Below are 11,162 nucleotides of genomic sequence, written 5' to 3'. Positions count from 1 at the left end.
GTCTTCTACTCTTTGTTATCCCAAAGATGCATTAAGACTATGCTGACAATTTGCCAGCAGGTCAAAGCTCACATCAAATTTTTATGTATCTTGACATATTTTGTCTAAAAATACATGCAGATAGTATTGCTAATTTATCTTCTCTGTGCCATTAATTAAAAGGTAACTTCTGGATGCTTGCTTTTAATAATTCTAAATTTCCTGGTAGACTCATCTAATGATAACTCGTTATCTCCACTAATAGCTTGATAGTACCCGTAGCCTAAGCTAATTAGCTTCATGATAAATTTTGTTGAATTACTAATAATAACCCTCAATAAAGTGATTCATGCCAATCTGTATTCATATTCATAGCTTTCCTTTTGACTACAATAACTCTTGTTTGGATAATGCTTTAATTTTGGCATGAACATATGATCAGTAAATACTCCCATAACAACTTTTGATCTCTTCATCCACCTATAGGCCTGTGTAACCTGGTCTTTTTGGTGTGGGTTTGAAAGATAACCTACAGATTATCTTTTAACTCTTTTGCCTTCCAATAGGTAGGTTCCAATATTAGTTGCAACCCAGTGTTAGTAGTTTATGTGGGTGCATCTGGTGTAAGAAAAGTGAATATAACAGATTTACTTAATATCTCAGATGTCATTCATAGTAAAATGAGTCTTTTCATGGAACTAAATAACAATTCACAATGATGTAACAGCTACTAAGAGAATGATAATATATTTAAAAAGTGTGGTTATATTTTTTCAAAGGAAAAAGTAAAGGAGAAATGTATTGTTTGTTGCATGTGAAAGAAAACAGCAACTATTTCATAGAGCAAATCTTTAACTGCCTTCTTTTTCATTGCATTTAGCCAGGTTGTATGCATCTGAAAAAACTCTGTACACATATTTTCAGTGGAAACCTTGATAAAATACGACAGTGAAAATTTCCATATACTTGGTTCATCATGGGGACGCTTCAGCTTAGGTAAACTTACCTAAGCCTGCTTAAGGTAAACTGCTCTTTGAAATATCTGGCTCTTGGGGACTGTTTTGTGACAGAAGGTACTGCAGATGTCCCAGTCAATATTTCTTTCCACTGTTGACCCATAGCCCATGCAGTGGCATGGTCTGAAACACACAGAGGCATTCAAGAAGGAGTAGACTGTGAGAAAGACAAGGGACCAAGGCAAAATAAAAGTTGGAACGTAGGAAAAGAGGGCCAGAACTGGAGAGCAGGTGCTAGCTGAGGCTGATGTGGTAGGAGTGGGTTTTGCATTTGGGAATCATGGGATGGACAAAGATCTTGAACAGCTGAGAGAGAAAAGTGGTGATCAGTCAGCTTTGACAGGTTAGACCTGAGAACTGGGACAATAGGAAGCACTGTGAGGCTATGATTTTGGAAAATTTTACTATTAACAGAACAAGTGCCTTTGTAGGGAGAAGAGGACTTCTTCTCCAGAAGACTGATACAGACAACTGACAGAAGAGGGAAAGCAAAAGGAGAAGAGTAAGGAAATACCTTGAAATACCTGGCATAGGGAAACACTGTTAATGATACAAGTAACTGAGAAGAAGGACTGGGAATGTCTAGAGAAGGAAACAGGGACTGAACTGAGGAATAGAAGCTGAATCAACATAGGGTGCTAGGAAGAATCAAATGTAGAAGAAAGGGGCAGGAGAAAGGGTTTAACAGAGCAGCAGGCTGAAAAAGACGGGACAAAAGAGGCAGCACACAATAGTCAGCTAAACTAGGACCCACAATTTCTGCAGGATAACTCAGGCTGAGAAAACTATTGCTCATAGGTATTTAATATCCCTTTAGTGGATGCCAACTTAATTCTGGTTTTAGTTACTGTTAATATTCTTGTCAGAGATCTGTGTTGCAGATCTAGATATGATATATGATATAATCCCACATCATAATTATGTAGAGTCTTAAAATAAACCCAGAGAATTATACAACTATGCAATATTGTCATTGTAAAACCAAAAGTATTTAAGAGTTAAAAAATTCCAGAAGATTAGGATTACCTTTGCAAACAGTTGCTTGCTTATGTACTATATTTTTCCATGGGAACTTTGCCTTATCTTCTCCAGAATATGAAAGGACTCATTGAATACACATGCATGCTATACTGTCTTCTATTCACATTGTTCATTTTGCTGGCCCAAGATTTATTTAGTGTATACTATACCAACTCTATTATTCAGGCCTCAGATTTACTCATTTCCATATTGACATTTCTGTGGCATTCTTCAGTACACTGAGTGCTCTAGGAGCATGAATTAATTTATTTTCACAACATCCTTCTGCTTCTAATATTTGACTAGTTGAAAGTACCTTAATGTTTCTTTTTCTGTATAGTCTTGTGTATAATGTCCAAATATCCCAGCACAACCTTTAAAAATATGCATTTTTTTAACAAAAACACACTTCTCCTCTAAAAAAAAAGGCAGCAAAATTGATCTCTCCCTGTCTCTTTTTATGGACAGAACCAAAACAGAAGACAGGGTACCTTGCAGGCTTCTTCAACTTCTTGATCTATGTGACAGTGTGTCATGCCATCCTTTACATGTCTTACATATTTAAGAACTGCTCCAATCTTATGAAATTCCCATACTTAAGACGTGGAATTGTCAACTTCTTTGTCAATTTATTTGTTGCAGTTTGATGCTTATTGAAAGGGCTAAGTTATATTCAAATGCTAGCTCAGGACTAGGAATGCTACTAATTTGAGAAACTGGACATTGACAGAGTGGCCAAGATTTATGTTCAGCAATCAGTGTAACAAAAAAGAAAAAAAAAATCCAAAAAAAGTAATTCTGAACACTGAAATATTTCAGGAGCAGAGTGAATTAGTGGGACAGTAGGAAAATTCAGTCATAGGAGTGTTTTGGTAGAACTACTCAGAATCACAGTGTTATTCCTTGAATGTATCTATAGCTGCAGTGCCTTCCAGGTATTTAAGTTTGGTCATCTAAATCAAAAGGACCTCTGAAAACCAAACAACAGGTTCTCTCCTTATGCAATACAGTTTTCATCAGCAAGAGTTATGAAGTCACTTATATATTCTTGACTCCCCATTGCAACCTGTACAGCATGTAGAGGAAAAGTAAGTATAAATTCTCTGATTCCCTAGCCTGGGGACAAATCCCAGAATTAGAAATGAGTGAGATTGCAATGCCCAACAGAAATAATTGTGGACAAAGCAACAAAGGAATTCTTTATCTTGCCCACAGTGCCTCAGAGAGTCAGAAAAGTCTTACTATTTTCAGAGAGTAAGAATGTTCTTGAGAATATCCGGTCTTTCTACCATCAAAAATTGTCCATGAAACACAGAGAAGAACAGAGGAGATTATAATGACATAACTTGAAGGCCAAGCCTTTGAAATCATAGCCATGTGAGAAAGAATGTGAATCAGAAGGATTCTTTCTTTCATTTTTCTTTTTTTTTTATTTTAAAAACCTTCCCATAGTCCAGTGGTATGCTTTTTACCATTTAGAATGACTCTGGTAGCTGAGAAATGCAGACTAACCATTTATGAATGATACATCTGCAAGGTGGTTTTGCAAAAGCAAAAAGAACATTTTGTGGCCTAATAATATTCCCCAACTCTAATTCTTCTGTGAATAGATCACTACTAATAACAGCAGCAGCAATGAAAAGGCTTCTGGCTGAAAGATCAAATTTTTGTAATATGTGGAAGTTGTATTGTTTTTATAACAATTTAATCTCAAGCATTATCTGTGTACTGGTGAGAGACCCTCACTACCAACAACAGCTTAATTCCCTATATGCAGGATCCACAAGCAGAACACATTTTCATGATGGATTTTAAAAAAATGTATTTTGGTTTTATAAAAGTTCAATTAAACAACATAATTTAATAATAAAACAAAGAATGTAATTATCTATTTACTGGCAGTCAGGAAGTCCACATCAGTTCAAGAGCTATTTTGCTGAACTGTGTTCAACTTCTCAAAACTTTCAGTTGTTTCGTTATGAGATTTCACCAGACACCCCTGGCTCCAGCACCATGGCACAGAAAATGGGCTGCCCAACACCTGCTGCTTTGCACATTTTGGATGCTGCTGCTTAATATCTACCCCTGCTCTTCGCAGAAACTGTTTACAACTATTTCAAAGGTTAGTATAGCCTTGTGTGTATGTGGTTTGTAGTATACACAGCTTAACTTAAGCTGCTCTCTCCCTACCCCTGTCCCTTTTTGCCATGGAAAACTGAAAATTAACTGTAGTGATTTTGCTTTCACCTCACTTCAGTCAGAATGCCTAAAAATCATCAGCAATGGTATTTTAGACTATATTCCTATGCGTAGCTTTACATCTTGGTGTAACTTCCTACTGCAAAGAGTGGCACACAAAGCTCTGGTTGTCCCTGCATGGCAGAGCTGGCATGTCACACACTGATGGCAGAAGGTGCATCTGATTTAATTGGTATTTAAACCTGAAACTCCTGATAGAGACAGAAAAAGCCTTGATCCTGGGAGCTGTGCCTCCCCTCGATGCAGACAGATCTCAGATCTGAAAGGTCATGGACAATTACCCTACCCAGTCCTTGACTCTGAATCTCCAAATAGCAACCAACATAATTCAGGCTCTCCTTTTCCCTCTGACAACTTTCAGGACTTGATTTCAGTGAAATACTAGAGTCCTTGACAATCATTGTGTCTTGTTTGTGTTCTGATTTCAGCATAATGCTGCATCACTCTTCTAAATAAGTTTCCAGTGTAATGTCAAATATCTACAAATAAGTAATTCTGGTATTAAAACATTAAAGCCTCCTGCCATCTCAGACTGTTGGACGGATCAGAACCTGTAGGTCAGGGCAGGCAGCCACCAAGTCTCCTTGGTACTTCAGGGCCAACAAGCTCCAGCTGGCACACAAGTCACTGACCTCCTTGTCCCTGTGGCACCAAGGAGACCCGGAGCAAGCAGGATCCAGACAAACAGAGGTGAGTGGCTGCTGACATTTGGGGAGTGCACTGAGGAGGCTTTTTGCTGAACCTTGGACCTGATCATTCATCTTGGCAGGAAAAGGCAGCAGATTAAGACACTGTCTTTGGCACGTGAATCATTGTTGGTGCACCTGCAAATAATGACATGGCAAAGCCCATGGAGAAAAATAAAATGATTGAACCCATGTAAGTGGGCTCACTGGTATTCCCTATAGGCATATTCTCACCCTCATTGTTCACAGGCAAGAAGTTTGGTCATTTATGTGAGAAATGTATTAAATTCTCTGTGCAATACTAGTGATCACTAGTGCTGGTCTGAATGAGGGTGGGGCATATTACTAGGCAACACACCCTCTCTTTGGAAGAAGGCTTTGAAGAGATGGGCACAGATGCTTATGAAGCTGGGGTGATGAGTTATTTACAGTGGTAATCAGATTACATCCATGTTAACAACAGAAGGAGAATGTAGCATTATACTGCAATAATGCTGAACAGCATTGCAAACATGGGACATAGAGAAGCTAATAGTTTGCTTTCCCTTGTTATTGAATGACATCTACAGAGTAAGAATTCTGGACATAGTGAGTCATAAAAAGAGCATCGGTCAGCATGATTTTCAGGCTCTTTCCTGTTTCCTGTAATAAGCAGAAGCAGTGATTTGGAAATTTCTGTTTTCTTTTGAGCTGGTAGATATTTTTTCTTAGGTCTTTACAGTTTCACCTTCATTTTTCTCGTGCTGTTACTGGTTTCGTTTTTCTCAATATGACGGAATCAAGGATTCCCTTACCTATTTCTCAGTATTGCAGAGATACTGGTATTTCAGCTTCCAGTGATGAAAGAGTATTTCGTCTTTAATATCCAGATCACTGGGTCATTTGGCTGAATTAATGGAAAACAGAAGTAGATGAATCTGAGCAAGCACAAGAAGCAAGGCAAAAATACATGCAGCAAGTTAACACTCCTTCTAACATCCATTTCAGGCAGTATATTATCCATATTATCTTCCCACACTTTTTGCTTTGCTTTGACATAGATCGTGACCATCAAATGGTATATGAGGCATATGCTGTAGTTTTTAAGCATAAGCATATGGATACTTATGTAACCATATTTAGTGCTAGTTTGTTTTTTGGCCAAATTTCCCTGAACCTCTGCTGTCCCATTTTTAGTGTATGGCAGAGAGGCATGTAAGAAAAGAAACTTGAATATATCCTTATTTACACCTCTTAATTTATGGAAAATAAGAAATTATTATTGTATTATACTAATAAAACATTTTGGATTATATGAATTAATCAGTTGTTTGAGAAATTACTTAACAGTGAATGAACTGAAATTAGCTAGTGTGCTTATTTAATTAGTGGGTTAGCAAGTAAGTGCTATCCTCTTGAGAGGAGGGTATACTAAGTTTAAAAATGCTTGAAGTGTCCCTCAATTGAGGTGATGTTATAGCGGCAATGAAAAGGACTATATTCTCTATCCTACAAGCTCAGAATTCTTTTGTTTCTGCTTTTAGTCCAAATTCCATTTTGAAAAGAGGAATATCTCCCACCATTAGAGTGTCAAGAATAGAATTCATGCATATATAAATCAATTTCGTAATTGTTCAAGCTTTTCACCAATACTTTCCCCTCACAATCTGAAAAAACAAGTGATTTGTTAGCAAAAAAGGCACTAAGCCTTTTTTGAACTGAACATGTTCAAACTGAATCTTTTATGAAGAGGTAATTATTTGCATAACACCAGATATGCTGATTAATTACTTCAATGTGCATCTTATGATCTGAAGTGACCTGACCCTTAGAAGAAAATGTTTCTATGCAGAAATAAGATTGAAGTCAATAAGGTATACAGCATATTTTATATAGAAATAGCCTAAAACTGAATTGTTAGTTCATTTTATTTGAATAAACTAAGGATTTTGGTAGTCCTTGAGAGAAAATGTAGTATTTTATTTATTTATCTTCTGTTCTTTTCTTATGTAAAAGTGGCTAGCAATAATGTCTTTGAATAAAACTCATTTTTCTCTGTGACCAGTGCTTAGAGATCTGGTGCACTCAGTTTTTTAAGAACACTAATATAGCTTTTGACAGAAGCACAAAGTGATGACTCAGCACATGGCAGATAAAAGACAAACTGTTCAGTTTGGCCCTAAATTTATTTTAGTTCAACCAGTAAACAAAGGCACAGCATGGACTTTGCTGATTAAAAGAAAAACTAAAAAAACCCTAAAACTGTGTTTGACACTGTTGCAAATTGTAACAAGCTTATCACATAGGATTCTGTTTCCTTTTATTTTCAGGTCCTGAGATAGCTACTGGCTTCAGGCATCCTTATGCATATATATATATATATATAAAAATATATATTACTGTTTCATTGTGGTTTGGTTTTAGTTTTTTTTCCTCCAGGAGGATTTATTTCTTCCTCTCGAGGTCCTAGAGAGACTTAATAGCCCTGCCCAAAATTTGAGATATTTGCAGCTTACTATGTTGTTCCTTGTTTCACTGCTCATGTCCTTACTATCCAGGCAGACCTACCTCTGCAAGCCTTTGCTTATTCAAGTGCTCTTGGTGTGAGTGATCAGTCAGTGGAACTCTGCATGTGTGATGAGTAAGCACACAGGTGAGGATTTCCAGGAGGTGGCTGCAAGTATATTGCATATCTTCACATTCTCTTCACTATTTTTGATCTTGTATGTACTTTTTTTGTCTGTTCTTCATGTGTTGAGTGTACTTCAAGCAGCATTGCTCTGTACTACAGAAGGCAACACAAAGTCAGTAACCAGTTTCTGATCATTAACTTCAGCTACCTCAAGAAGTGCCTTTTTTTAGTGTGATTACTACTATTAAAAGCAGTATAAATTTATTGCAATAATAAACTGGCTTTTATTGTATCATAATTTTCAGCAGTTACACTAGTACAAGATCTCGAAGGAGAATTTGGAGGTGGGAATTTCCTTGCCATGAGTCATTTCTCAAGTTACTACAGTCATATCCATTAACAGCTTGAGGGTTTAGAATTTTTATGTTCTAGATTTTCCCAAAATTAGAAAACTACAAAGTTTCAAGCTTGCTGGGCCTGAAACAGCTGTTTCTAGAATAAGTATGTTCTTCATTGATTTCTGATGGAAAGCTTGTATCTGTGTGTGGCAACAGCATCTGACTTCGGATGACAAAACGTTGAAAAATCCCCAGCTGAAATTCGTGCAGCCAGACTGAGTGGTCAGATATGATGGGTTAGATCAGTCATTGTAATCACCAAGAAGTGAGAAAATGCTGGTGGAAAGTCTAGTCAGCATGGAAATTTAATATAGCACAGATAAGCTTGGAATCAACAGCTACACTGATCAAAGATGTTTTTCTCTGTTTTTCCATTTGTGGGTTCTGTTGTACTAGCTGACTACAGGAGTTAAGCACAGATTAAAATGAACACAGGTTAAGAGGAGGTCAGAAAAACATAATCATCCTCTGAAGTTTTGCCATTGAACATGACTGAGGTTCTTGTCTGTGAAAAAAAATCACTGATTAATCCCTGAGCCAAGTGTAGTGAAGTCTGCTATTTTCTGAGGCAGCAAGATCTCTTCTTTTGACACTAACTTACCTATCAACTTCCTGCACGTTATCTAGAAGAAAATTGTTAATAATATCTTTTCTACTCCTTTAAAAAAGAAGTTAGTTCTGGAAGGGCAGAACTGGCCTCTTAACATCCAAGATGAATTTGGCTCCAGATTCGGAAGCATCAAAGCGGGGTGGATCTCATTTAAAACAAGTTTTCTTGTGATTTAGGTGGGAAGCTGCAAACACGGAGAGCTTGTCTAGGCAGTAGGTGGCAGACTGCTCCCAGTAATCTGCAGGAGGTTGTGACTCAGCCTTTCTTAGTGCCGACCGGGCTGTAGCTTAAGGTGATGTGAAGAGAGAGATGTAAAGATGGAGAGATTCCTAGGGTTCAAGAAGTCTACCTGCTTTCATAGAACATACCGGGGATTCTCTGGTCAGCAGTTGCCAGGAGAGGGGATGTTGCTTCTACACGCCCTGTATTATCAGTTCCTAAAATAACTGTGGCAGTTTACCCTGCCCTGCAGCAGCTGGGTGACCTTGGTCTTGTTTTGAAAGATTTGCCACTGTTGATACTGAGTTAGCACTCTTATGGCTTTGGCATCTCCACAAATCATTATGCTTGTAGGTTTGTCGCTACTCAGAAATCCCTCTTAACTCCAGATACCTCAAGACATTTTTTAACCAAAATAGAGTTTAGCACGTGGAATTATATGTCTGAGGATGTCTATAGATACACCAAGGCCTCCAATGATCTTTGCATACACAAAATAGCTTCTCTACAGTACCCAAAAAGCTGTCCAGTCTTTTGAAAAAGCCTTTTTGGTTTTTTTTTCTTTTCTTTTTTCTTTTTTTGTTTTGGTGCTTGCTTTCCCTAGATGATGCTAACTTGGAAGAAATCTACTTCTGTCTTTATAGCAGATTGTATTTCAAATTTAAATTCATCTTGAGGAGTTTCCCCAATGCCCTGCTACTAATAATTAATGCACGTAAGGAAATACTTTGTCCCTTAGCTTTTGTCTCTTATGTTTCATTGCAAGAGAAGCTTGTGGTGCTTACATAAACTGTTTTTCGCATCGTGCTTGTTTCTCATGCCACTATTTTGCTGCCAAATACTCTATCTAGTGTGTGCCAAGACATTTCCTTCTCGCCTAGGACTAGGTTCTTGTATCAAAAAAACACACAACACAATGGTTTGTAAACACTTGGTGGAGCTGCCCATCCACTATGCAAAAATATTGGATTTGATTTATGGAATGATATGCTTAGCATTCACCAGATTATCTAAACCTGGTTTTGTCACCAGAGAAGATTTAAAAGCAAAAGAATCTATAAACATAGATTTTCATGATAGGAAAAGTGTCATAAAAGTACCAAATAACCAAATATTATGGAATTTACATTTTTATTAAGATTATGCTTATTTTAACTGCTTCTGTATTTAAGATAACTTTTGAGACTGATCCTTTAGGCTCTGCTAGTGGTTAGTGGGACATCACATGAGTATGCAGAAGCATAGTTCTTTTGGTTTTTCTTTCCTACTCAGGCTATTTAACATTTCTACTGCATGCTTTGGTTAGACTAACATTATGCCATCAGTCTTCAAGATGCTTTCTCTTGCTTCTATCTTCCTTAAAATGTGATGGAATTACTTTACAAATTACACACGATGAAACATATAGATTGTCCTTTCTCAAGAAAAAAAAAGAAAAATAAAGGCTTTGTCAAAAGACTGGATCTCAGAGTGTCTTTTCCGTTTGCCGTGTTAACTTGCTGTCAGTTTTACATCAACTGCTTAGCATATAAATGAAAGACTGCTTTGAGAATTGCTTTGAGAATGGGATATTGCCCAGCTATGCACAGTTCCCCTCCTTCCTCCCTCATATACACTCATTCAGACTTAGGGAAAATCATGAGCGGTCCTGTCACAGTAACATTTACTAGGGCTCAATGAACATGTAAGCACATGGTGGGAGACAAAAGCATCTCCAAGAAGAAGAGAAAGAACAGCTTTAGGACCATCTCAACCATTTCTTGACAGAAGAGCTCATTTTCAAAATTGTTAGATTTTATTATTAGAAACCTCCCCAAACCATACTATTCTATGACCATTCCTATAGCATTTCCGGTTTTCTTAGAATTTACTTTGAACACTGAAGTTGAGTATGGTGATTAAAATGAAGAGTTGAGGGGATTAAAGACTCATTTTGTTCACATCTACAGCCAAATATCTTCGGTGGTTAAAATATGTAAAAGTAAGCTTATACCACTCACTGTAGTTTAGTATCTTTGTTGTCCTTCACCTCCATCCTACCAGTACTTTAGAGGTGAGAGCAAATACAAGAGAAGACAACTCAATAACTACGCTGGAGATAGGCTAACTACACATGATATGGCTTAATATTACCCTTCTGTGCCAACTTCTTTCCAAAGATTCAAGTGAACTGTGTGAATTGAAAGTTAGGCCTGCATTTGTTAAAAGGAGATTTCCGTGTGCTTATTTGAAGAGTCTTTGAGATTACAGTGTTTTTTAATCCACATCTTCCTTTACTAAGAAAAGAAGAGTCTGTTGTGCATAACTGGATTGATAAGGCTCTCTTCCACCAGAATATTACAGAGGATACACAAGATTCTCATG

The 11,162-nt window shown here is 37.3% G+C and overlaps 1 long non-coding RNA gene across 1 annotated transcript in view; it reads left to right on the top strand.

The window, feature by feature from the left end:
- Window positions 1-863: 863 nt before the first annotated feature.
- LOC114002567 overlaps window positions 864-11,162 on the top strand; it is a 23,472-nt gene continuing 13,173 nt past the window's right edge. Inside the window, exons 1-2 of the long non-coding RNA XR_003545909.2 lie at window positions 864-1,000; window positions 3,984-4,137. This is a non-coding gene — a long non-coding RNA (uncharacterized LOC114002567). The remainder of the gene's footprint in view (window positions 1,001-3,983; window positions 4,138-11,162) is intronic.

Source organism: Pipra filicauda, unplaced genomic scaffold, assembly GCF_003945595.2.
Source record: "Pipra filicauda isolate LSUMZ 115617 unplaced genomic scaffold, ASM394559v2 scaffold231_size1239837_pilon, whole genome shotgun sequence".
NCBI lineage: Eukaryota > Metazoa > Chordata > Aves > Passeriformes > Pipridae > Pipra > Pipra filicauda.
Note: the sequence above shows the minus strand (reverse complement) of the source record. Positions and strands in the feature narration are given on the sequence as shown.